The 17,038-nt window shown below is 46.9% G+C and overlaps 1 long non-coding RNA gene across 1 annotated transcript in view; it reads right to left on the bottom strand.

Moving 5' to 3' along the window:
* Positions 1-212: 212 nt before the first annotated feature.
* The window catches only part of LOC141096313 (uncharacterized), a 96,615-nt gene continuing 79,789 nt past the window's right edge, over positions 213-17,038 (bottom strand). Inside the window, exons 3-4 of the long non-coding RNA XR_012233647.1 lie at positions 1,461-1,591; positions 213-341 (exon numbers count right to left, since the gene is read on the bottom strand). This is a non-coding gene — a long non-coding RNA (uncharacterized lncRNA). The remainder of the gene's footprint in view (positions 342-1,460; positions 1,592-17,038) is intronic.

Here is a 17,038-nt window from a genome sequence, read left to right on the forward strand (position 1 = left end):
GAAAGCCTCTTCAACTTCAGACAACCAGAATTTGGGATTGGGTCCTTTGTGGGGGAGAGAGGAGATCGGCTTAGTCAGTGACGAGAAATGAGAAATTAATTGTCGATAAGAGTTCACAAAGCCAAGAAAGTGTTTAATGGCCTTAATCCCCTGAGGTTGTAGCCAGTTGAGAATGGCAGACACCTTTTCGGGATCCATCATGAGGCCAGAATCGGAGATAACATACCCTAGAAAAGGTAAGGAAGTCTGTTCAAAAATGCGCTTCTCGAAATTGACTCAAAGCTGATTCTCTCGTAGTCGCAGCAATACCTGGCAAACATTTCTTCTGAGGGTGGGCAAATCTGGAGAAAAAAACAGAATGTGATCAAGGTTAACCACCATGCAGGAGTATAACACACCACATGGCCAAATAATGTTGTAAGCTGTTAAAATGACATTTCCCAGTGAATGCATTTGTCTTAGTTGATAGCAATGGTAAAGTTGAAAAACGCATCAAAAAAGCTACGTGTGAATATAGCCAAAGCGATGGAGGAACATTTCTGTTTTGAGTTATTTTTTTTTGCCTTCTATAAAAGTCATTATCCTGGAAAGGATGTTCCTTAACATATTTCCCAGGAAAATCCATTTTGGCTTTGTTTTTGTATGTTTTATTGTGCGCCTGTAAAAATGACGTAAGACTCTGACAACATTGTTCACAGCTGTGACCTGGGAGTCAGAAATGCTTCCAGGGGTCTTCCCCATGATGTTCCAATGTCATTTGAGCACTGTTTCCATCATTTTCAGACGTTTTGATACCCTAAGAGGACCACCAGGGGGTTGCGGTAAAAATACTCGGTTTTCCCATAGACTTACATTGGGCTCTTTGCTCAGGTTGAGCACCCGAGCATTTTAGTGCTCGCTCATCACTAATGGTTACCGTATAGCCCATGGATCTGCATAAGAACATCACAACTAAAAATGCAAACTACTAATGGATCAGGATTGCACAATATGATATTAATACCTATATTTTTTTTTGGAAAATGCCATTTTTTGGGCTATTGTCTCCCCAGTGTTTTGGTGAAGCAAATATTAGACAGTGTAGGACCATTTCAAATGTGTTCACCTTGCCTATGATGGTCCTCTTTTATATATTTTTGATCAAACACAGTGTTACTAAGAACCTTATGTTGTTTAAATGGACTTTTGCTTTGTACTTATTTAGTTACAGCAGGGTTTATGTTCATTTTGCTTATGGTAGGTTTTGTATGCTTGACGGCCAATGTGAACATATGTTTATGTGCTGCATGTATACCAACTTAAACCAAACTTGATTTGTGTGTTTTTACTACAGAAAAAGCAGTTAATTTTTTCTTTTATCAGTCACCCATACAGTATTCCATAGTCTGGGGTACATTTTTGTGATACAAAACACTCCAAAGAAAAAGCGTTTTAAAATTGTGTTGCGTTAAATTTCCCACCTATACAGTATTTTGAGCATTTGGTAGTCAGAGATGCTTCCAGGGTTCTTGCCCATGCTGCTCTCCTTCCATTCAGCACATGTTCCATCCATTTCAACATTTTCACTGACCCCCAGACCTCTTTGTACTGACTGCAGAAAAAAAATTACCATTAACTCCCATTATACTTGTTACTCGAAATGAGCGTTCTGGCATTAGGAATTTCTCGGTTTGAGTAATGAGCATCCAAGCATTTTAATGTTCGCTCATCTATACTGCTAAAGCTATAAAACCTTCTAACGTGCTAACAATACGATGCTTGGAAAATGATGGTGGTGTAAATAAACATGTTCAATATTAGTAGTTAACTAAATTAACTATTTTGTATGAGACATTTTTTAAGGACATAAATTCAAAAATGGCAAATTTTTCTATATTTTTGAAAAATTTTAGATGTTTATATAAAAAAATCATATTGACCTAAATTTACTACTATCATAAAGAATACCAAAAAGAACAACCAAGTATAATCCAAGAAATATATAATTATTTATTCAAAAATATTTTTTTTTAAATTATTACATCACATCAAATAACAGAGGCCACTGAACCACAATAATATGACATCACCACTGGTATATATAAACCGTATATCAAATTATTGCACAATTCCCTTAATACATATGTGCAAAGTCCGCAATAAAGGTAAGTTATATGTGCAAGAAAAAAGTCTACAAGGACCATAAAAAATGGAATTACAAAATGTAAATTGCAATGCAAACGTTGAATGAAAAAATTCTCTTAGGCCTCTTTCACACATCCGGTTTCAGGGTTCCGGCGGCGTGCGGCGAAAAGCTGTGCCGCCGGAACCGGCCTGTAGCGGTGACACCGGATGTGGATGCGTCACCGGATGCGGCCTGGATAAAATTTAAAGGAGCTGCAGCACCAGGCGACGAGAGCCAGCTGTAGAGACGGGAGCTGCAGCGATGAGAGCCATCTGGAGAGAGCAGGGGGGACGAGTGAGTCAGACAAAGAAATTTATGGAGATAGATAGAGACTTGCGCTTGCTGGGCACCTGTGGGGTTAAATCACACAGTGTCCTGGCATGCGCACTTTAAAAAGCCGTGCCGGCGCTGCCAAAAAACGTTGCAGGGAACGATAGATATTTGTAGACGCCGGATGACGCATTTTTGCCGTATCCAGAAAGAACCGGGGATGCCGCATGTACATCCGGCACGATGCCGCGTTCATTACTTTCTATGTGACAAAACCGGATCCAATTCCGGATCCGGTTTTCACACTTTTCGCCGCATCGTGCCGGATTCAAAAAGACGGATGTGTGAAAGTAGCCTTATAATGGAACAAAAAATGACAAGTGCATACTGAAAAAAAATGCATGTATCAATACTTTATTGATACATGCAATTTTTTTTTTCAGTATGCACTTGTCATTTTTTGTTCCATTAAAAGGGAATTTTTTCATTCAACATTTGCATTGCAATTTACATTTTGTAATTCCATTTTTTATGGTCCTTGTAGACTTTTTTCTTGCACATATAACTTACCTTTATTGCGGACTTTGCACATATGTATTAATAAGGGAATTGTGCAATAATTTGATATACCGTTTATATATACCAGTGGTGATGTCATATTATTGTTGTTCAGTGGCCTCTGTTATTTGATGTGATGTAATAATTTAAAAAAAATATTTTTGAATAAATAATTATATATTTCTTGGATTATACTTGGTTGTTCTTTTTGGTATTATTTATTAGTATAAGTTCTCTGTCCAATTTTATTTTGTTTGTGGACAATATTATAACAAGTACTATCATAAAGAACAGCAAAATTTCGAAAAAAAATGGGATTTGTACAACCCCAATTCCAAAAAAGTTGCGATGCTGTGTAAAATGTTAAGTAATCAAGAAGGCAATCATATGAAAATCTCTTATAGCCATATTTTCTTCACAAAAATTTGTTGAAAGTTAGACATCTTTTCGTTTAATTTGAAAAACTAAGTTATTTGGAATTTTTTATCCAAATGTGTAGTTTGAGGCTTCCTTGATGATACTGTCTGACAATGGTTGGTTGAATGAGAGTAGCACCAAGGAAGTAGACAAACAAAAATACTGGACATGCTTATACCATTATTAGGAAAGAGCTGCAGCTATTCAAGTCACCCAAGCATATTGATTTGTGCACTCAGCACAGCTGCAGCAGCTGAGTGCATTACTTTAATCTACAGTTAAGTCCATATATATTTGGACAGAGGCAACATTTTTCTTATATTGGTTCTAGACATTACCACAATGAATTTTAAACAAAAGAATTCAGATGCAGTTGAAGTTCAGACTTTCAGCTTTCATTTGAGGGTATCCACATTAAAATTGGATGAAGGGTTTAGGAGTTTCAGCTTCTTAACATGTGCCACCCTGTATTTAAAGGGACCAAAAGTAATTGGACAGATTAAATAATTGTAAATAAAATGTTCATTTCTAGTACTTGGTTGAAAACCCTTTGTTGGCAATGACTGCCTGAACTCTTCAACTCATGGACATCACCAGACGCTGTGTTTCCTCCTTTTTGATGCTCTGCCAGGCCTTCACTGTGGTGGTTTTCAGTTGCTGTTTGTTTGTGGGCCTTTCTGTCTGAAGTTTAGTCTTTAACAAGTGAAATGCATGCTCAATTGGGTTGAGATCAGGTGACTGACTTGGCCATTCAAGAATATTCCACTTCTTTGCTTTAATAAACTCCTGGGTTGCTTTGGCTTTATGTTTTGTCTCATTGTCCATCTGTAGCATGAAACGACGACTAGAGTTGAGCGACTTTTGTGTTTTTAGGGTCGAGTTTCGTTTCGTGAAACCCGACTTTTCCAAAAGTCGGGTCGAGCAAGATCGGCCGATTATAGGGAAAAGTCGGGGTCGTCCCGAAACACGATACCCAATGAAAGTCAATGGGGAATAAAAGTCGGCAGTGAGAGGAGGACAGGAAACACACATACAGTGCCCATTTGAATGCCAAAAGCATCAATTCTTCTTACTTAAGCTTGTCAACCTTAATTAACTTCATAATACAAGTTACGCACTGAAAAATGGGGGTTATTTGGCTAAAGTTGTGGGGAGGTAGGGCTGGCTCCAGGTTTTCATGTGCCCTGGGCCAAAGAGCACCCCTTTAACACATACCACAACTCATCATGCTCCGATACGGCAGAGAAATAGCGGTATAGTACAATGAAAAATACCTCACTTTTTACATCTCATGACGAGGCCCATCTATTTCTCCATACAGAATCATTGGTCCCATATAATGTTTGAAACAGTATATGATGAGCTCCACATAATGCTACAGTATATGTTGGTCCCCATGGATGAAGCTCCACTGTCTTATTGGCCCAATTAATGCTCCAAACATAATGGGCCCCATTTCTAATGCTCTAGTGTATAATGGGCCCTGTAAATGCTGCTCCAGTGTCTGATGTCCACCTTTGGAATGTTCCAGTGTATGGTGGGCCCCATCTATCATTCTCCAGAGTATAGTGCTCCCCAAAAATTGCTGTCCCAACATTGAAAACAATCAAATAAGTCTCCTCACTAGGGAATCCCTGTACTAGTCTGAACTCCTTGTCGTCCCCATCTTCCATCTCACTGCACAGTATTTCAACCTTGCAAGTGCTGTGATCCTGAGCAAGCGGGGGGGCCCACTCGTTGGCAACGGCACTGGCACAGGTCCCCTGATAGTACGGTGGTGTGTCTGATGGCGGGTGGGCCGAACCTGCACTTTCATCTGCAGCTTCCTCTTTGTCACCATGTAAGATGGAACTGTATATGGGAAGGGTAACCTGAGTTTCATCAGGGTCAGATTCAGGCCGTGTAGCGTGCAAGGGGAATGTAGTGGTCTGGGTCAATGTACCAGCAGATTCATCGAGCAGTGGCTGGGCATCAGTGCACTTGTGTCGCCCCCAGGAGTCCGGTCGCCACAGTGGCATTACCTTCCTCCTAGAGAGTGTGATGTCATGCTTGGGAGCAACGAAGGATCTCTCTAGCAGGTTAACTGATTGGGCGGCGTTATTCCCACGAGTCATGACCCTCCAAACAGCGTTCATGAAGGCAAAGTGTTTGTTTTACGTGGGCAGTATGGTTGCAAAGCTGAACCTTAAAGGAATGTCCAGAAGGGCACCACCAGGAAAAGAGCCTACGGTTAAATTCGACTCCACCTGGGAAACCTCAACCATGCCAGCTACAGAAAAGATGCACACATTGCAAGCTTAATTCCGTTAACAAACGAGACTCTGTCATGCCCCGCGGTCCGAGCCCGGCTTACTAGAGGGACACGTGAGGCTCTGGCACATGAGATTGGCCAAAAACTGGTGTGTCATGCCCTTACATGTCCGTGGCTGCATGTGCGCTACACTGAAAAGGCCAGCGTTTGTCGCTTACAGGTGCAGATAACCCGCTGAACAACGTTAGTGATGGGGATCACTGATTACAATTATTACCCGCGAACGATGATTTCCCAGTAAGTGCAGGTCAACCGCAGTTCCGGAATTAGGCCTAACCGTCATTCCTGAAAAAATGAAAAACTTACGTGTGCAAACCACAGGTGCTGTAGCTTGCTTAACAGCTCGCCAGCCGTTCTCACGCCCAGTATGGATTACACGTGATTGCACAAAGGTGAGAAAGGGTACCGTATCCCCGGATAACATGTATGGATAGCGTACACATTCAAAATATATGTCTATACATCAGGAGGCAGGCTCAGACGGTGTTAGGCCCAGTATGGCTTGCACAAAGGTGAGAAAGGGTACCGTATCCCCGGATAACATGTATGGATAGCGTACACATTCAAAATATATGTCTATACATCAGGAGGCAGGCTCAGACTGTGTCAGGCACAGTATGGATTTGACGGCCCAGACTACACAGCGGAGGAGCAGGGAGAGGTAAAGATTGCAAATGCTGGGGCCCTGCCCAAGCAAGGGGGGCCCACTCGTGGGCGTCGGTACTGGCACTGGGCCCCTCATAGTACGGCGGTGTGTCTGACGGCGGGTGTGCACCACCACCGTCAGAGACACTTGATTGCACTATGAGGGACCCTGTGCCAGTGCCCGCGCCCAAGAGTCGGCCTACCCACCTGTCCAGGGCAACGGCACTCGCACGGTGTCGTGCGCTAGGTGGTGACCCCGGCCATGGGGGGGGGAGGCAGCACAGTTAGGGAGTTTTAGAAAGTGGCATATGTTGATGTTGGACATTCAGCTGATGCAAAAGGCGAAATAGGTCAAGTCCCAGGAAGAGGTGGACCAAAGCAAGCCATTTTTCTGTCACCCTATGTGTCATCAGGGGAAGGTGGGACAAAATCTTTGGAAACCCATGCATGGTTCATTTTAATGAAGGTTAGATCATCCACATTTTGGGTTGACAGACGGGTCCTTTTTTCTGTCAGGATTGATCCAGCTGCACTGAAGACTCTTTCCGATAGCACACTTGCAGCTGGGCAAGCGAGCTCCTGTAAGGCATATTGGGCCAATTCAGGCCAGGGGTCCAGTTTAGCGGCCCAATAGTCAAAGGGGAATGACCTGTGTGGGAGAACATCGATATGGGAGGAAAAGTAGTTTGTAACCATAGTTGACAACTGCTGTCTCCTGTCACTTTCCATCGATGCAGTATTACCAGTTGTGTGAGCGGTACTTGAAAAATCAGTCCACAACATTGTCATGAAACCCCTGTCTCCAACGCCACTTCTGCTGTGTGCACCACGAACACCTCTGCCAAGCTGCCCCCGGCCCGTACGGCTCGTGTGAGAACCATCACCGCTGCTGTGTGCTGGGAATGCCTCAAGCAACCGATTTACCAGAGTTGCTTGTTTATTAGCCAATATTAGGTCAAGGTTCTCCTGTGGCATGATGTTTTGTAATTTGCCTTTATAGCGTGGATTCAGGATGCTGGCCAACCAGTAGTCGTCATCGTTCATCATTTTGGCAATGCGGGGGTCCCTTTTTAGGATCTGCAAGGCATAATCTGACATGTGGGCCAATGTTCCCGGTGTCAATGATGCACTGCGAGTGCTGGTTGGAGGAGCACTTTCTGGCAAATCCACATCCCACCAGTCACGCACAAACCCTGTACCAGACCTTGCCACGCCAACATTTTCACTTGCCCCACGAGATGCATCCTCCTCCCCTAAGTAATCATCCCCATCATCCTCCTGCTCCTCCTCTTCTTCCTCCACCTCGTCCAGGAGAGGTACCTGAGCAGACAATGGCTGAATGTCATCAAGGATTCCCTCCTCCTCTTCCTCCTCATCAACATTGGCTGCAGATGCCTGCTCCTTAAGGTGCGTCAAAGTTTGCATGAGCAGACGCATAAGTGGGATGCTCATGCTTTGGATGGCGTCGTCTGCGCTTACCAGCCGTGTGCATTCCTCAAAACACTGAAGGACTTTACAGAGGTCTTTCAGCTTCTACCACTGCACACCTGTCAACTCCATGTCTGCTCTCAAAGTGCCTGGCCGTGTATCCTCCCACAAATGCATTATGGCCTGCCTCTGCTCGCACAGCCGCTCCTCCATGTGCAGGGTGGAATTCCACCTTGTTGCAATGTCGATAATGAGGCGGTGGTTGGGAAGGTGGAGCAATCGCTGCAGCTTCTGCATACGAACGGAGTGTACAGGCGACCGGCGGATGTGCGCGCACAGTCTTCGCACCTTCTGGAGCAGGGCTGTTAACTCCGGATAATTTTTGAGGAAGCACTGCACCACCAGGTTCAAGGTGTGAGCCAAGCAAGGTATGTGGCTGAGTTTTGAAAGGGCTATGGCTGCCACAAAATTACGGCCGTTATCACTAACTACCTTGCCTGCCTCAAGATGTACACTGCCCAGCCATGACTCAGTTTGTCGCTTCAAGTATTCGGCCAGCACCTCGGCGGTGTGTCTGTCGCCCAAACACATCATCTGCAACACAGCCTGCTGACGCTTTCCACTAGCTGCTCGATAGGGGGACAGCTCGTGTGCAACAGTGGCAGCTGCAGATGGAGTGCTCATACGACTGCGCTCTGTGGACAAGTTTTCACTTCTGGAGGAGGAGGAGGAGGGTCGAACGCCTACAGCCAACTGTTTCCTATACCGTGGGCTATACAGCACTGTCCCTCCACCGCTATCCCCTGTGGACCCTGCATCCACCACATTAACCCAGTGCGCAGTGATGGACACGTAACGGACCTGGCCATGCCGACTGGACCATGCATCAGTTGTGAGGTGCACCTTTCCACTCACTGACTGCTTGAGTGCATGGACAATGCGGTCTTTCACATGATGGTGGAGGGCTGGGATGGCTTTGCGAGAGAAGAAGTGGCGACTGGGTAGGTCATAGCGTGGTACTGCATAGGCCATGAGTTCGCAGAAAGCTGCGCTTTCCACCAACCGATAGGGCATCATCTCAAACGAGATTAGTTTGGCAATGTGGGCGTTCAAACCCAGTGTACGCAGATGAGAGACTGAGTACTTTCTTGACCTACTCATAGTGTCTGGGAGGGTGAGCTGGACTTGAGAGCTGCATATGGTGGAAGTAGCGGTGGACAGGGCGGACTGAGAGAGGGTTGATGATGGTGATGGAGTTGGTGTTCTTTCTGATGGCCTAGATTCAGTCTTTCGTTGATATAACAGTGGGATTCCCTGACTGCTGAGGCCTTGCAATGACACCTCAACATTTGCTGCTGTGCTAACCGGTGGGCTTACAGTGGGGGAAACAATGTAGCGTTGCTGACTACCTTCTTTGTGATCAGTTGCACATGTGGCACTTGAGGTTTGGTGTTGTGTCCACGCTTGCAAGTGCATGGTGGTTAAATGTCTAAACATGCAACTGGTATTCAAATTTTTCAGATTTTTCCCTCGGCTAAAGGTCTTTGCGCACTTCTTACAGATAACCTTGGCCTGATCATGAGGATTTTGTTCAAAAAAGTGCCACACTGCACTCTTCCTACTTTGGCAGACATTTTGCGGCCTAGCATGCTGTGATCTTTTGACCCTCTGGACAAGCTGTCCAGCAACTCTTTTGATGTTTGGAACCTGTCTTTGGAGTGCTCCGGGCCTGCCAGATAACAGCTGTTGCGATGTCGATGTCTGCTGTGGATGCTCCTCATCTGAGCTATTGGAAGCAGCACCCTCTTCCCCCAATGGATGCCAATCTGGGTCAACAACTGTGTCATCCATCACCTCCTCTTCCATGTCATGTGCACCTTCCTCTGTGTCACTGTGTATGGTGGTATAGTGTGCGGGAAGGGGCACCTGAGTCTCATCAGGGTCAGAATCTGGCTCTGTACACTGCGAGGACAATGTAGTGCTCTTAGTGAATGTACCAGCAGAATCATCTATCAGCGGCTGTGCATCAGTGCACTCCATGTCAGATTCATCTTGGCCTGGGTAATTCACCATTTCACTTGATAATCCAGGCAAGGTATGTGAAAACAGCTCCATGGAGTAATCAGTAGTATGGCCTGCGTCATCCTTCAATCTTGGTTGGGGTGAAGGACACAAGGAAAGGTGTGGTTCATGAACATGAGCCTCCAATGACGACTCAGTGCTTTTACTTTTTACAACTTCAGAAGAGGAGGCGATAGAGCTGGAGGCTGAGTCAGCAATGTAATACAAAACTTTTCCCTGATGCTCTGGCTTTAAAAGCGGTTTGCCAACTCCTAGAAAACTAAGCCTTTGAAGCCTTATGGAGCCAGACGATGACGCAGGCTCAACACCTCCTGCATTCGGTCCTATTTTGCTCTTGCCACTATCATCAGATCCACCACCAACACCATCATTACCAGCTGCCAACCCCCGCCCAATTCCACGGCCTCTTCCACCAGGCTTCCTCATTTTTTGTAGAAATGTAGACAAAATCCAACAAACTATATAGTAATGTAAAACAAGGTACAAGGTGTCTATAGGACAGGGGAGATTTTGAATTTCTGCACACACTTGTGGACACTGGACACTTATGGATTGTGTGAGGCCCACTGAATATCACAGCGCTATGTCACAGGCTCGATGGCACAGGTGTGAAAAAAGTGACTACAGGATAAGGGAGATTTTGAATTTCTGCACACACTAGTGGACACTGGACACTTTTGGATTGTGTGAGGCCCACTGAATATCAGAGCGCTATGTCACAGGCTCGATGGCACAGGTGTGAAAAAAGTGACTACAGGATAAGGGAGATTTTGAATTTCTGCACACACTAGTGGACACTGGACACTTTTGGATTGTGTGAGGCCCACTGAATATCAGAGCGCTATGGCACAGGCTCGATGGCACAGGTGTGAAAAAAGTGACTACAGGATAAGGGAGATTTTGAATTTCTGCACACACTAGTGGACACTGGACACTTTTGGATTGTGTGAGGCCCACTGAATATCAGAGCGCTATGGCACAGGCTCGATGGCACAGGTGTGAAAAAAGTGACTACAGGATAAGGGAGATTTTGAATTTCTGCACACACTAGTGGACACTTTTGGATTGTGTGAGGCCCACTGAATATCAGAGCGCTATTGTCATGATCACGTGTGTCAGGACGCAGATGATGTCGCAAGGCGAACCCATAACACACGTGACCCTGGATACACCGCCTCCAGTAGGGCGAATTTAAATAATAAAGCGTGCAGGTGGATACGCCGCCTCCACCTGGCGGATTTAAGTATTACACGCTATGCAAACATATCTGGAAACACCGCCTCCAGTAAGGCGCATTTAAATAATAAGGGGGGAACCTGGGTAACTATAACAATGGTGGGCCCTGCAATAGGGAAAAGGGAATTGGAGACCTCCTGAGCTCCCCTGAGCCAGTGTCCCTGCACTCCTAACGTTCCCTATGCCGGTTTCGCACCGGGCGCCGCACGCGTACCTCAACGCCCTAGCTCGCCCTGACCCTAAACCCTCACTAGGGAATAGGTCGGTGCGGAAACTAATCCCACCACTGCACTAATAAGACACATGAGGAAAGAGACAATACAGGGGAAACACCACTTATCTTTGCTCTGTTGCGTGCGCTCCTAGCAACAGAGCCCACCACCTGTGTGCATCTTCTCCTCCACCCTGATCCATCACATAACTGGATCCGTCACCATCGTGCAGCCTGGGAGCAGAGTCCATCACCACTTGCAGCAGTCCAGTACACAGAGTCCCAAGATGAGTCCAGCCTCTGCCAAGAATCCAAGCATGCTCGAGTCCAGTTCTCAGCAACCAAGTAGAGCATGCTGAGTGCAACTCTCTTCCAAGTCGCCACTCCTCCAAGCCATGCCCGCACTTCCCGCCGACACCACAAACTGCGACTCCACCAAGCCATGCCAGTCCTTCCTGCAGACACCATTAGCTGGCACTCATCCTCTCTGGCTGACTGCGCAGGACTCCTATCCCGCTCCATTCTTCCACCAGGCTCTCCAACAACTCAGAAAGAAATATCACCAGCCGTGAGTGAACCCCCCAAGCACACCTTTATAGGGAGTCACACCTGATCCCTAATTAAGTGAACATTAACCTAAACCTATGGTGCGATACCGCTAACCACCACCGGGGACAGTCAAAACACCTTTGAACTCAACCAAAGTAAAAAAAGTTCACTTTGTGCTTTTAATACCGCCAGATCCAACACTGGATCATGACAGTACCCCCTCCTTAATGAGGGGCCTCTGGACCCTCAAGACCACCCCTCATTAGGGAAACACCTACAGCGGGGACGCCCAGACCCTGAGTTCACCCCACCATTCCCTGACACTTCAGGTTTATGACAAACACCGCTGATATTGGCAATATATGTTCCTTTTGGAGGCACCACTCATCTCCACAGCGCCGACCAGGGGAACGAGTTAATGTATGTGTAGGTTTGCTCAGAGCTGATCAGACTCCATAACACATTTCCACAAGATGTTTTTTAGTGGCACCCATACATGCTCGTTCACACACAGGTCCGGACCTGAACGTTTATTGCACACATTCATTTGTCATTTTTTGGTGAACTCACTCTGGACTCAACAGAGGCGTCCCCCTGTGTCACCACACTCACACCCCCACTATTTACCAAGGGACACCACCCTCCAACCCTTTCACCATGAGGACTGCGCCTCTTAGGGTTGGTTAATGGCGAGGGTAGAGATTTGTCCCTACTCCCCCGCAGCACACCTGCTGCACACACCAGGAGGAGAAGGGGACCGGGAAATGGAGGAAATATACTCTCGCTGGTCGCCTCCACACGACCAGGAGGGCGGCTTCTTCGATGGTATGAAGATTTGGCGTAAAACCCCGCGGACTCTCACACCAGTCAGTTCACCACAGGGGCGTACCCCTTCACCTCGGGGAATACCAGGCAGCTCCGTGGGGCACCATTCCTCCCACCTGCCTGGGTGCGCCCGCCTGCATGAACCAGTCCTGCTCCCCAGCAGCGACTCTAGGGGGTTTTAGTACCATAGCCGCAGGAATATGGAGGAAAATATACTCTCGCTGGTCGCCTCCACACGACCAGGAGGGGCGGCATCGAAGATTTGGCATAAGCCCCGCGGACTATTCACCAATCTGCTCACTACAGGGACGTACCCCTTCACCTCGGGGAATACCAGGCAGCTCCGTGGCGCACCATTCCTCCCACCTGCCTGGGTGCGTCCCCTGTAAGAGCAAGTCCCGCTCCCCAGCAGCGACTCTAGGGGCTTTTGCCAGACCGCAGCCGCCATTTTTGTTTCTCTGGTTATCTGAGCAGAGGCCCCAGACCCTGATAACTGCTGCTGCAGCGGCTTAAACACACCTTGCCGCTCCCCACTGCACCTCAGTGAGGACCGGCAGCAATTACCACAGGTCTCCACATGGCCAAAGCTCACCAGAAAAAAAAAGTAAGGGCTGGTGATAATGTCATGGTCACGTATGTCAGGACGCAGATGTTGTCGCAAGGCGAACCCATAACACACGTGACCCTGGATACACCGCCTCCAGTGGGGCGAATTTAAATAATAAAGCGTGCAGGTGGAAACACCGCCTCCACCTGGCGGATTTCGGTATTACACGCTATGCAAACATATCTGGAAACACCGCTTCCAGTAAGGCGCATTTAAATAATAAGGGGGGAACCTGGGTAACTATAACAATGGTGGGCCCTGCAATAGGGAAAAGGGAATTGGAGACCTCCTGAGCTCCCCTGAGCCAGTGTCCCTGCACTCCTAACGTTCCCTATGCCGGTTTCGCACCGGGCGCCGCACGCGTACCTCAACGCCCTAGCTCGCCCTGACCCTAAACCCTCACTAGGGAATAGGTCGGTGCGGAAACTAATCCCACCACTGCACTAATAAGACACATGAGGAAAGAGACAATACAGGGGAAACACCACTTATCTTTGCTCTGTTGCGTGCGCTCCTAGCAACAGAGCCCACCACCTGTGTGCATCTTCTCCTCCACCCTGATCCATCACATAACTGGATCCGTCACCATCGTGCAGCCTGGGAGCAGAGTCCATCACCACTTGCAGAAGTCCAGTACACAGAGTCCCAAGATGAGTCCAGCCTCTGCCAAGAATCCAAGCATGCTCGAGTCCAGTTCTCAGCAACCAAGTAGAGCATGCTGAGTGCAACTCTCTTCCAAGTCGCCACTCCTCCAAGCCATGCCTGCACTTCCCGCCGACACCACAAACTGCGACTTCACCAAGCCATGCCAGTCCTTCCTGCAGACACCATTAGCTGGCACTCATCCTCTCTGGCTGACTGCGCAGGACTCCTATCCCGCTCCATTCTTCCACCAGGCTCTCCAACAACTCAGAAAGAAATATCACCAGCCGTGAGTGAACCCCCTAAGCACACCTTTATAGGGAGTCACACCTGATCCCTAATTAAGTGAACATTAACCTAAACCTATGGTGCGATACCGCTAACCACCACCGGGGACAGTCAAAACACCTTTGAACTCAATCAAAGTAAAAAAAGTTCACTTTGTGCTTTTAATACCGCCAGATCCAACACTGGATCATGACAGCTATGTCACAGGCTCGATGGCACAGGTGTGAAAAAAGTGACTACAAGATCACAGAGATTTTTAATTTCTGCACACACTTGTGGACACTGGACACTTATGGATTGTGTGAGGCCCACTGAATATCACAGCGCTATGTCACAGGCTCGATGGCACAGGTGTGAAAAAAGTGACTACAGGATAAGGGAGATTTTGAATTTCTGCACACACTAGTGGACACTGGACACTTTTGGATTGTGTGAGGCCCACTGAATATCACAGCGCTATGTCACAGGCTCGATGGCACAGGTGTGAAAAAAGTGACTACAGGATCACAGAGATTTTGAATTTCTGCACACACTAGTGGACACTGGACACTTTTGGATTGTGTGAGGCCCACTGAATATCAGAGCGCTATGTCACAGGCTCGATGGCACAGATGTGAAAAAAGTGACTACAGGATAAGGGAGATTTTGAATTTCTGCACACACTAGTGGACACTGGACACTTTTGGATTGTGTGAGGCACACTGAATATCAGAGCGCTATGTCACAGGCTCGATGGCACAGGTGTGAAAAAAGTGACTACAGGATAAGGGAGATTTTGAATTTCTGCACACACTAGTGGACACTGGACACTTTTGGATTGTGTGAGGCCCACTGAATGTCAGTGCGCTATGTCACAGGCTCGATGGCACAGGTGTGAAAAAAGTGACTACAGGATTACAGAGATTTTGAATTTCTGCCCACACTAGTTGACACTGGACACTTTTGGATTGTGTGAGGCCCATTGAATATCAGAGCGCTATGTCACAGGCAGAAATTGGCTAGTGTATCACAAACTACAAGGTGTATGTAGAATTGGGCAGAATAGGAATCACCCTAGAGTGTAGGTCTGTAAGAACGGAACAAGTCCTTCACTTATCCTTCCACAGTGACACACAGATAGCTTCACTGTGGCCGTGATAACAGCCGTTACACGGTACTGAGAGGAGCGTGCACGTACACGGCTGTCCGGTGTACGTAAAATTGTCAAGCTCCGTGTTTTTTAAGTATACGGACTGACACACGCTGTCTCTCTATAGTTTTGAATGTGATCAAACAGCAAATATATTTAACTGTTTGAAAGCTAGACAAAGCTAGTAGGTGCAGGTCTGTAAGAACGGAATATGTCCTCGACTTATTCTCACAGAGTGACACACAGATAGCTTCACTGTGGCTGTGATAACAGCCGTTACACGGTACTGTGTGAGGAGCGTACACCGCTGTATGGTGTGAAAAAATGCACACCTCAGCAGGACAAAAAAAAAATTGGGATTGCTTTTAAAAAAGCAGTTTGCAGAGCAGTGGGTAAACAGCAATGCAGCTGTCAGGAAGCCTTAGAAGGCAGCCTAACAACCAACACCGCTGATCCACCACAATATAGCCTCCCCTTGCACTGCACACACAGTGACTGGTGTGTTGTACAGGCAAAATCGCTAGCAGCAGAAGCAGTTTTTTTTTTCTTCTTCCCTGCCTAACGCTCTCCCTACAGAATCAGCAGCAGCAACCTCTCCCTATGCTAAGATCGGCAGAAGTAAGATGGCGGTCGGCGTGCACGCCCTTTTATAACCCCTGTGACGCCCACCAAAGCAAGCCAATCACTTGCATGCCCTTCTGAAAGATGGTGGTGACCCCTGCCTATGTCATCACGTTGCCCACAGTGTCCGTGGATCCTGATTGGCTGAAAAAGAGCGCAAAACAAACTTTTGAAACGCGACTTTGGCGCGTAAGTCGCCGACCTCGTGGCCGACCTCAACCTAGGGTCGGGTTTCGTTTCATGAAACCCGACTTTGCCAAAAGTCGGCGACTTTTGAAATTTTTTGACCCGTTTCGCTCAACTCTAACGACGACCAATCAGTTTGGCTGCATTTGGCTGGATCTGAGCACACAGTATGATTCTGAATACCTCAGAATTCACTCGGCTTCTTCTGTCCTGTGTCACATCATCAATAAACACTAGTGACCCAGTGCCACTGGCAGCCATGCATGCCCAAGCCATCACATTGCCTCCGCCGTGTTTTACAGATGATGTGGTATGCTTTGGATCATGAGCTGTACCACTCCTTCGCCATACTTTTCTCTTTCCATCATTCTGGTAGATGTTGATCTTGGTTTCATCTGTCCAAAGAATTTTCTTCCAGAACTGTGCTGGCTTTTTTATATTTTTTTTAGCAAAGTCTAGTCTAGCCTTTTGACTCTTGATGCTTATGAGTGGCTTGCACCATGAAGTGAACCCTCTGTATTTATTTTCATGCAGTCTTCTATTTATGGTAGATTTGGATATTGATACGCCTACCTTCTGGAGAGTGTTGTTCACTTGGTTGGCTGTTGTGAAGGGGTTTCTCAATTTAAAAAATCACCGACTATCGCCAAAGTAGGGTTTCATGAAGCGAAACCCAACCATAGCATGAGGTCGGCCATGATGTCGGTGACCCAAGCGCCAAAGTCGCGTTTCAAATGATGCTTCCAGTGCCTTTTTTCAGCCAATGATGGAGGACGCACACTGTGGGCAACACGATGACATAGGCAGCAGCCAGCACCATCTTAGGGAAGGGCATTGAAGTGATTGGCTGGCTTTGTGTGGTGTCACAG

This window comes from Dendrobates tinctorius, unplaced genomic scaffold, assembly GCF_039654945.1.
Source record: "Dendrobates tinctorius isolate UK_male_01 unplaced genomic scaffold, ASM3965494v1 ptg000073l, whole genome shotgun sequence".
NCBI lineage: Eukaryota > Metazoa > Chordata > Amphibia > Anura > Dendrobatidae > Dendrobates > Dendrobates tinctorius.